The sequence below is a fragment of the Lolium rigidum genome, chromosome 5 (genome assembly GCF_022539505.1).
Source record: "Lolium rigidum isolate FL_2022 chromosome 5, APGP_CSIRO_Lrig_0.1, whole genome shotgun sequence".
NCBI classification, from domain to species: domain Eukaryota; kingdom Viridiplantae; phylum Streptophyta; class Magnoliopsida; order Poales; family Poaceae; genus Lolium; species Lolium rigidum.
The window spans coordinates 2,972,841-2,982,931 of record NC_061512.1 but is presented as its reverse complement, the minus strand read 5'-3'; positions in this window follow the sequence as shown (position 1 = coordinate 2,982,931).

Sequence of the window (10,091 nt, the reverse complement as noted above, 5' to 3'; positions counted from 1 at the left end):
GTGGGTCAACGACCTCAAGAACGACCCGGAGGCGGGATACAAGCGAGCCCGGAAGCACCGCCCACGCGGCAAAGGAGGCAAGGGCAAGAACAAGGACAAGGAGGAGGACGAGTTCCGAGGCGATGGACGAGGATGATAACTCGCCGGATCCCAAAGCCGGACCCGCGAGGAAAATCCAACCCCTTCGAGAAAAAGAGCGTGGGGGCTTACCACACCTTCCTCGGAACCCCCACGAGTCCGCGCTACAAAATCAGCTACCCGGATCCCGAACGCCACGGTTCCGGCTGTGCCGCGATATGTCAGGTGGTCGGAAGTTCCGTGCACATTTGACAGGGAGGATCATCCCGCCATTGTGCCGAAAGAATACTACGCCTTGGTTGTGAGTCCCCGCATAGACGGGTATGACTTCTCCAAGTGCCTCATGGATGGCGGAGCCAGCTTGAACATCATGTATCTGGAGACTCTGGAACGGATGAACCTCACCAAGGAACAACTCAAACACAGCACAACTGAGTTTCACGGCGTGGTTCCGGGTAAGAAGGCGAACTCCCTCGGCAGCATCTCACTTCCCGTGGCTTTCGGCGATGTTCATAATTTCCGCGAAGAGAAGATCACGTTCGAAGTGGTGCCCTTCAAGAGCTCCTATCATGTCATCTTCGGCAGGCCCACCTACCACAAGTTCCACGCAAGGGCGTGCTATATCTACAACAAGCTCAAGATGCCGGGTCCCAATGGTATGATCACCATAACCGGAGACTACAAGAAGGCTCATGAGTGCGAGTTGGGCGAAGCCGCCTTCGCGAGTCCGTCATATCCGGAGAAGAGGCCGAAAGGCTACGGGGCCGCGGTGGATCCGGCCGAGATGCGGACCACCAAGAAGCGAGGTCTCCGAGCAGAAAACTTCCTTCAAGCCCGCGATAGAAACCAAGAAGCACGACCTCATTCCGGGTGACTCTTCCAAGCAGGTTTCAGTCGGGGCCAACATGGACCCCAAATAGGAAAGCGCGCTCGTCGAGTTCCTCCGCGCTAACATGGATATCTTCGCATGGCAACCTTCGACATGTCCGGAGTACCTAGGGAACTCGCCGAGCACTACCTCAACATAAATCCGGGGGCTAAACCGGTGAAGCAAGCTATGCGACGCTTTGGAGATAAGAAGCACCGCGCCATAGGAATGGAACTAGCAAAGTTACTAGAGGCGAGGTTTTGTAGTAGAAGTTATCCACACCGATTGGGTCGCGAATCCCGTCCTTGTACCCAAAAAGAACAACTGAAATACTAAGAATGTGCATCGATTACTCGGCTTGAACAAACATTGCCCGAAGGATCCGTTCCCCTGCCGCGCATTGACCAAGTCATTGATTCGACGGCGGGGGCGGAACTTCTGTGTTTTCTTGATGCGTATTCCGGGTACCATCAGATCCGGATGAAGGAATCCGACCAAAAGGCGACTTCATTCATTACCCCGTTTGGTACTTACTGCTATGTTACTATGCCCTTTGGTTTGAAAAATGCAGGTGCTACTTACCAACGTACGATGCAGCGGTGCTCGAAGGACCAAATAGGCCGGAACGTGCACGCTTACGTCGACGACATCGCGGTCATGACCCGGAAAGGATCCGACTTGATCGGCGACCTCACGAAACCTTCGACAACCTCCGCGAGTACAAGATGATGTTGAATCCGCTGAAGTGCGTCTTTGGCGTGCCAGCCGGAAAACTCCTTGGCTTCATAGTCTCTCACGAGAGGCATTGAGGTGAACCCGGAAAAGATCAAGGCAATCCTGTGCATCAAACGACCAACTTGTCTCAAAGACGTGCAACGACTAACCGGTTGCGTCGCGAGCAATCGGCCAGGTTTGTTAGCCGTCTTGGCGAGAAGGCGCTACCTCTGTACAAGCTCCTGAAGAAAACAGACAAATTTGTCTGGGACGACGCAGCCGACGCAGCTCTTCGCGGGTTAAAGGAAATACTTACCTCCCCACCTATCTTGGCAGCCCCAGCAGAGTCAGAGCCAATGCTCCTTTATCTGGCGGCTACCAACAAGGTCGTCAGCCTCGTCATCGTGGTGGAACGAAAGGAGGAAGGTCATGAATATGACGTCCAAAGACCTGTCTACTACATAAGCGAGGTGCTCACGGAGTCAAAGCAAAGATACCCTCACTTTCAGAAGCTAGCTTATGGAGTTTTCCTAGGCAGCCGGAAGGCCGAGACACTACTTCCAAGAGCACCCGATAACGAGTTGTGAGCAAAGCTCCGCTGTCAACAATTCTCAACAACGCCGACGCAACGGGACGAACAGCTAAATGGGGCATCGAATTATCCGCCTTCGACATCGCTTACAAGCCAAGGACTCGCGGTCAAATCCCAAGTCTTGGCGGATTTCGGTGCGGATTGGACGAAGCTCCGGATGCAAGTCCGGAGCCGGAACCGAAACATGGGTCATGCACTTCGACGGATCCAAGCAGCATCAAGGCTCGGGAGCCGGAGTCACCCCGAAGTCCCCTACCGGAGAAGAACTGCAGTATGTTCCGCGGATCCACTTCGAAGCTACAAATAACATGGCGGAATACGAGGCTCTACTACACGGATCGCGCATCGCTAAGGAACTAGGGATCAAGCACATCATTTGCTTGCGGAGATTCCGACCTGGTGGCACGAGCAAGTAGCCGGAACCCGGAACGCCGAAATTCCGTCATGGCGGCCTACGGAGACGAAGTTGACGAGATCGCCAAGAGCTTCCTCGGATATGAAGTCAAGTACGTCAGAAGAGACGACAATACAGCGGCAGATATGCTATCCAAGCTCGGATCCGGCAGAAAGCCAATTCCGCCCGGAATTTACCTAGAGCATCTCCGGACACCCTCGGTGAAGGGCGCTAACCCGGAAAACCCGAAGTGGCGGTGTCTCCGGCTAAAGAGGTATTAGCTACCATTCCGGCATGGACACAGCCTTTCCTGGACTACCTCATCGATCAGAAGTTGCCGGAGGACGAGGTCCTCGCACGCCAGATCATCAGACGAGCACGATCCTACACAATTGTCGATGGACAGCTCTACAAACGAAGCGCAACAGGGGTATTTCTCAAATGCGTATCAAATCAAGATGGCATTGAAATCCTCAGAGAGATCCACGCAGGGGACTGCGGGCACCATGCCGCTCCCAGATCACTCGTTGCAAAAGCTTTTCGGCTAGGCTTTTATTGGCTCACGGCTAAAGAAGACGCCGATAAGATAGTCAAGACCTGCCGAGGTTGTCGGTACTACGCTACTCAACCAAACGCTCCAGCCCAAGAGCTGAAGACCATACCTATCACCCGGCCATTTGCGGTCCGGGGGCTCGATATGGTTGGTAAGTTAAAACGATCATCTCCTGGTGGTTGTGAATACCTCCTGGTCGCCGTTGACAAGTTCAGCAAGTGGATCGAGGCCAAGCCAGTGAGAAAAGCCGACGGTGCTACGGCACTAAAATTTGTCATCAGCCTCGTAATGAGATTCGGCATCCCACACAGCATAATCACAGATAATGGCACAAACTTCGCTCAGGGAGAATTGAAGGATTACTGTGAGACAATGGGGATTCGATTGGACCTTGCATCTGTGGCTCACCCACAATCCAATGGTCAAGTCGAAAGAGCTAACGGTCTAATATTATCAGGAATCAAGCCGCGCCTTGAAGAACCGCTGCGAAGAGCAGCCGGAGCTTGGGCCGACGAACTAGACGCTGTCTTGTGGAGTTTGCGAACTACCCCTAACAGGTCAACAGGGTTTACCCCTTTCTTCCTGGTATACGGATCCGAAGCCGTGATTCCCTCCGACATCATCCATGATTCACCGCGAGTTTCCGCCTATAACGATGAAACGACTCGACGAGGCCGGAAAGCTATCCGTGGACCCGATCGAAGAAGCTCGGAATCTAGCTGACCAGCGTTCCGCCATCTACCAGCGAAGCTCCGACGCTATCACGGTCGTCGAGTTCGGAAACGCTCCTTCATGGCCGGAGACCCGGTCCTCCGCCTTCGACAGGTGAAAGACCATAAGCTGCAATCTCCATGGGAAGGACCCTTCGTCGTTAGCAAAGTGCTCCATAACGGATCGTACTACCTTGTCGATTTCCGCGAGCTAAGGGATAGACCTGCTAACTGGCGCCGGAAACGCAAGCGTGAGGATCCGGATGACATCTACGATGAAACAGATCGCCCTTGGAATATCGCACAGCTACGTCCTTTCTACACTTAGCATATTTTTCCGAGTTACAAACTCGTAATAGTTATACATGATCAATGAAATAAAGCTTATGGTTCACTCTTTGAGTCTTTTACCTCCTTTACTTGTTCATTTTAGATCGTGTATGTTTTTTCCGACTAAAACCGCAGAGCTGGATGTTTTCCGCCTAGGCGTGTATAAAAGTTGTGATTTCTAAAATCGTCCTTTAGGACGTAAGCTTAAGTTTTCTGATCAAGTTGTTATCTCGTTGCGAACTCGTGGATTCCTAGTAGCGATTTCCGGCACCTATGCCCGGGGGCTTGTTTCCGCGGTTATGGACGGATTGCCATTGGGCTTCGTCGCCGCCGGCGAGCATTTCCGGCTAAGGTTTTCCGGCTCGTGGAAGGTCAAGCGGGCAAGCCGGAAAATAACGAAATCAGCACTTGCTTTCCGACATAAAACGAAACATGCACATAATATTAAACGGATAGCAGGATAAGTGTTTTCCGCCCCATGCATAATCGTTTCGTTCCTAGCTACTTAAGAATTTAAAGTCTTATTACAAACCCTCGCTGGGGCCAAAATGATGCAACTTGTTTCATTGTTTCAAACAGGAACTCTACTCGGAGTCCTCCTCTTCAGACTGCTGGTAGTTGGAGCCGTCGTCGCTGTCACCAGATCCGGCTTCAGAGTTGTTTCCAGAGTTTCCTCCGGAATGCTCGTTGCTGGACCCGGATCCTTCCCCATAAAACTCCGGTTCGCTTGCTCCTTCCTCCGCGTCGGAAAAACCTTCGGGCAGGTTGTGCTTGTTGTACCAGAACGAGTGATCCACTCGCCTGACAAACAGCTCTTCATAGCCTTCAGTTTCCGCGAGAAGGGCGCTCATGTCGGAGCTCTCGGGGGCTCCGCGTGCAGCTTGCGCCAGATTGAGTGAGGGGAAGAAAGCCTTGCAGGTGGCCAGGACCAAGGAGGCGGCTCCGCGCGCTGAAGATTTTTGCCAGTCCTTGATGAACTCCGGCACCTGTCGCATAAGATTGGTCATCGTATCGATGACTGAGGTTTTGGCCTTCTTTAGCGACAGAGCCGTGGCAATTCCGCGACAGGCTCCAAACAGCGCATCAATTGAGTTCCGCGCTTCCTCGTATGCTTCCGTCCTCGTCAGGTTTGAATCTTTTGTCCACTCGAAGCCAAGACTTGCTTGTGGAAGAAAGAGGTTCGGTTCCGTCGGAAAAACATGAAAGATGGTCGGAGCAACGACGCGGAAGAATGCTTACGGAAGATAAGTTTGTCAATGGCTTCCGCCTCCGTTTCCAGGGCTTTGTTCTTGGCAAGTGTGGAGATCACGCGGCCTTGGCTTTTCTCCAGCTTGTCAATCAGCTCCGCCTTCTCGCGGGAATGCTTCTCGGAGAGTTCCCTCCTCGCCTCAGTCTCTTTGCTGGAGGATTCCTTCATGAAGTTGTTAAGGGACTCGTTTTCCGCCTCAAGCACTTTGACCTTGGCGGAAAGCTCATCAAAGGAGGAGCGCTTAACAGATTCTTCTGAAGGCAGACAAGTTGCACATATTATGCATCATGAACTATGACAACACAAAAAGTAAAAAACCCGGATCTCGTACCTTCAAGACGGGTCTCAAGCAGCTGGATAGCCTTTTGGTTGCTTTCCGCGTTCTGGCGCAGCCCTTCGATCTCCGTGATCTGCTCCAGCACATGGATGCGCAAATCTTCATGCAATTTCCGCGTGGTCTGTGAAGCAGCAAGGAGTTAGCCGGATATTTAAAATCTTGGGGGCTAGCGAGGAGTTCAGTTTGAGATATAAATTTTTTAATTTCCGTCTAAAATGCATTTTGGGAAAGCATCGGATAATACATGTTATTCGGAACTATATCACCCAATGCTTGGGGGCTAGTATTACCTGCCGCACTTCCCTGTGCTTGGCGAAAAAATCCTTCGGAGTTCTCCTCCGGGTCGGCGAGTTCGCGCACCTCCTCTTCCGGTTTTCCCCATACCGTGTTCAGCATGACGGAAACCTTCGCGTGACGTTCTGCAAGAGTAAGCTTTTGGAGGGACGGAGTTGGTTGGAGGTTGACGCGGGTCGCGTTGGTGACTTGAAGTAGCTTGGCCTTCTGCTCCTGCTCTTCTCCGGTTGGCCCCGCGAAAGCGGAGCTTGGCTGATCAGGCGGAGGAATGGGCAAGGAGGTTCCCTTGGCGGAGTCGCCCTGGTAAACGGGATCTTCGGGAATGTCGTCAAGGTCAATGACATCCTTCGGATCCGGCTTGCTGGCAGATGAAGCCTTCGGCGGAACTTCCACCTCAGGAGTGATAGGGACAGAAGCCGGAGATGGCTTGACCTTCTTCTTGGTGACCCTTGGGGCCTTGGGAGGTTGGCTTCCGGAACTACAGGAAAAGCATGCAAACATAAGAACAAGTGTTAAAACTGGAACTTGGATCTCAGAAAGGAGACGCTTACCCGGAAGGCTTGAAAAAGTGCTGGATGACAGGTTGCCCTTTGTTGCTGGTATTGATCAGCGCGAGGCGCTTCTTTTCCGCCTCAGCCTTCCGAGTAGCCGCGATACTGAGTGTTTCGCGGGGGCGTTTCGCTGGGGAGCTGGAAGGGGCTGGCCTTTTCCTCTTCGCGGGCGGCTGGTTTCGGGAGCTTCCGCCTCCGATGCGGCTTCCGGATCCGGGTTGCCGGTAGATGGGACTCGGAGGAGGTTTCCGAGTTCACTCTCTTCAAGCGCTTCGAGCTAGTGCAAAGATAAAAACTTAGGCAAAGTTTGAAGAAAAACAATAAATCAAGTCCAGATGCCGTACCGCGGTTCCGGATCCCTCCGTGTGGATGTCTTTGTTGCATACATGAACATGGAGTTCACGTGGGATTTTGAGGAGGAGCCGGATCCTCTTGTCAATAGCGTCGGCGGACAGGTTATCTTTGGTGGCGCGCATTGAGTCTTCGCGCCCGTGTATTCAAACATCAATCGGTCCTCGTGTTGAAGCGGCTGGATCCGCTTGGTAAACCGAGGAGAGGGTCAAATCCTTCCCCGTGAGCCCCTCCTCCGTAAGCTTGCGGATCCGCCTCATCGCGCGGTTCAGCCTGAGGCGAGTCGGAGAGGTGAGGGCACCGTGTCCATGCCGGAGTCTCGTTGGCGGGGCTGTTCTTGAATGTTGGAAGTTTTTTGTCGCTCGCCGGGTCGGAGACGTCCTTCGAGTAGAAGAAGCCTCCGGACCCGGTACCTCGCGGATTCATGGCGATCGGTGTGGGGGTAGACGCGACCCGGGCGGAGGAGGAAAGTGATGGATCCGCAAGTTGGCGGTTCGGAAGTTTGGCGGATCTTCTCTTTCTTGACGAGTGAAGAAGTACTGGAACAGAGGAAGCTGCGGAGTCACGCGGAGGTGGCCTTCGCAGAGAGCGACATGGTTGCTAATGGCGAGCACACTGTTTGGAGATATATTGTGGGGTTGGAGCCCATATGTCTCCAGAATTTCTCGGAAGAAGTCTGAAGGCGGAAACGAGAATCCGCGCTCCACTAATGCTTTTGTCAGCACCATCTCGTCCCCCTTAGGAGCCGGAGTTGGTTCTAGTGGAACTGACCTCCAGCTTCCGGGTTGCAGGAAACCCTCCGCCTCGAGGTTCTTCAGTTCCGTTTCAGTGGTGGTACAGGGCCACCATTTTCCCTTAGCTTCAGAATCGCGCTTCCGAGCTTTGGATTTCTTGGCAGCTTCTTCCGCCTGCTGCTCCGTCTGGCCCGCCTCGGAGGTTTTTTCCGGGAGAGCAGAAGTTCCCTCAGTCTCCTTGCCGGAATCCTTTGAAGGATCCAGCCTGATGGGAACGAAAGGAGGAGGGGCGGAGGAGATTGGCGTCGCCATAATCGGTTCCGAGGTCGGAGGCGGAGTTGTTGAAGACATCTGGAGAAAAAGGTTGGCGGAAACTTTCCTTAGTCGGATCCCACTTCATCTTCCCCAAGTTCATCCCTACCAACTACGGTGCGAAAGATGAGTTCGAGGTTTACCGTAATGGCGTGCGGTGGCCGGAGTTGCGGTAGCTCGTCGGAGTTATGAACACGAAGAACACTGCGGTGGCGGGAGTGCTCCGGTGATGCTCCGGTGGTTCTCCGGCAGGTTCCGGCACGGCGGCGGAGAAGCTCTCGGGCGGCGCTCGGTAGAGAGGAGAGGAGGGGGTGAATGAGGGGTAAAGGGGTCGACGGCTGGTATTTATAGGCTGTGGGAATGAGATTCGTGTTCCGCGTCGGAACGCAAGCGTCGCGCCGTTGGATGTGTGACACGTGTCCCAAACCCTAGCAGTAAAAATGGCTAGAGATAAGTTACCGCGCGAATCGCGCAAAAATGGCGCCAGAATTGGCGGAACCGTTTGAGTCTTTTTAAGATTCCGGGTAAATGCGTGAAGATAAGTTGTCTCTCATTCGAGCGAGGGAGAAACCCGGAGATGTTCGTTTGAACGTCGATGGATGAAGTCCCGCGGGGTGGGAGCATTTTCCGACTATAAGTTGGAGAAAAGAAGAAAATGCAAAGTTGGAGCTCTTCAAGTTTCTCCGCGTTATCAACGTTTGCCGGAGATTATAATGAACCAAGCAAGGCGGAAACCGCAGGTGAAACTCGGAGAACTCGGGGGCTACTGTTGTGGGTATACTTCATGGGTGTACCATCGACAGGTGCCTAGATCCGGCAAGCCCGGGTGGTCCACGGACGGTGATGAGGCATGTGGCCCATCGGGCGGCCCGATTCTGCTGTTGATCATGAAGGAAGAAGTCCAGCCCGAGATCGGCAAGCCGGATCCGCACCGACATAAGAGTAACCCGGATCCATGGAGGCCCATGAGGAACCCGGATCCGAGACGACGTATATGGAAGGCGGATCCGTGTCGTGCACGGCAAGATATTGTACCGTAGTTAGGCCGTCCGTAATCCGGCTAGGACTCTCCATGTAAACCCTAGATCCGTGCGCCTTTATAAGCCGGATCCCGGGAGCCCTAGAGGGACAACCACAACTCATTGTAACAACGCGAAAGCGCCCGGATAATTCCGGACAAGCAGCAGTAGGCCCTGTCATCGTGCAGGTGTTCCGAAGCTGGGTAACTCGCGTACCACCGTCCCGTGTGCACTCCGCCCTATGGCCCCTACTTCTTCTCCCCCTCGTGAGGATCCCTCCTCCGAGGTACCGTCGATTAGGCAACGACAGCAACCTTGAAGCTAACATATGGTTCAAGAATTGCCTATGGACAACTCCTACAAATATAACTCAATGCAAACATTAGTCCATAGGGATTGTCATTAATTACCAAAACCACACATGGGGGCTCCATGCACTTTTAGTGGAGATGCTCTTAGTCGAGCTCGATGTGGCTCTAGACAAACGAGGAGACTAAGCAAGAAGATAGAGTATAGGGGTACGACCGGGAAAAAGATGTCATGGGAGTGCCCTTATTCACCGAGTCAAGATATGCCCTATTCAGAGGAAGTGAGGAAGTATAATTTTGTAGTGCGATTGTAGATTTTACTTTACGGCATCTTCAACAGTTCGACGCAAACGGATCGAAAGCGACCGTTTGCGTCCATCCGGTCAAAACTAGGGTCCGCGCCTCCATCCCAGCGGCTCGACGCATAGTGGCCGGATAGTCCACCGAGACGCAAACACAACCCATATTTGGATCTCAGATGCATCTGCGGACGTAGCGCGTGACCGCTCCCTTCTGCATCGGACCCGCCTGGTAGAGACCTTGTCCACTGTGTCTTCTGCGCGGCTCGACAGTATACTAGCTGGCCGTGTAAGGGTTCACATCAGTAAACAAAAAGTTCTAACTATCGTACATCGGTATCGGTTGCCCACGATCTATCTAAGGAGTAATTAATGATGTAACGCAGATGATTTCGGTA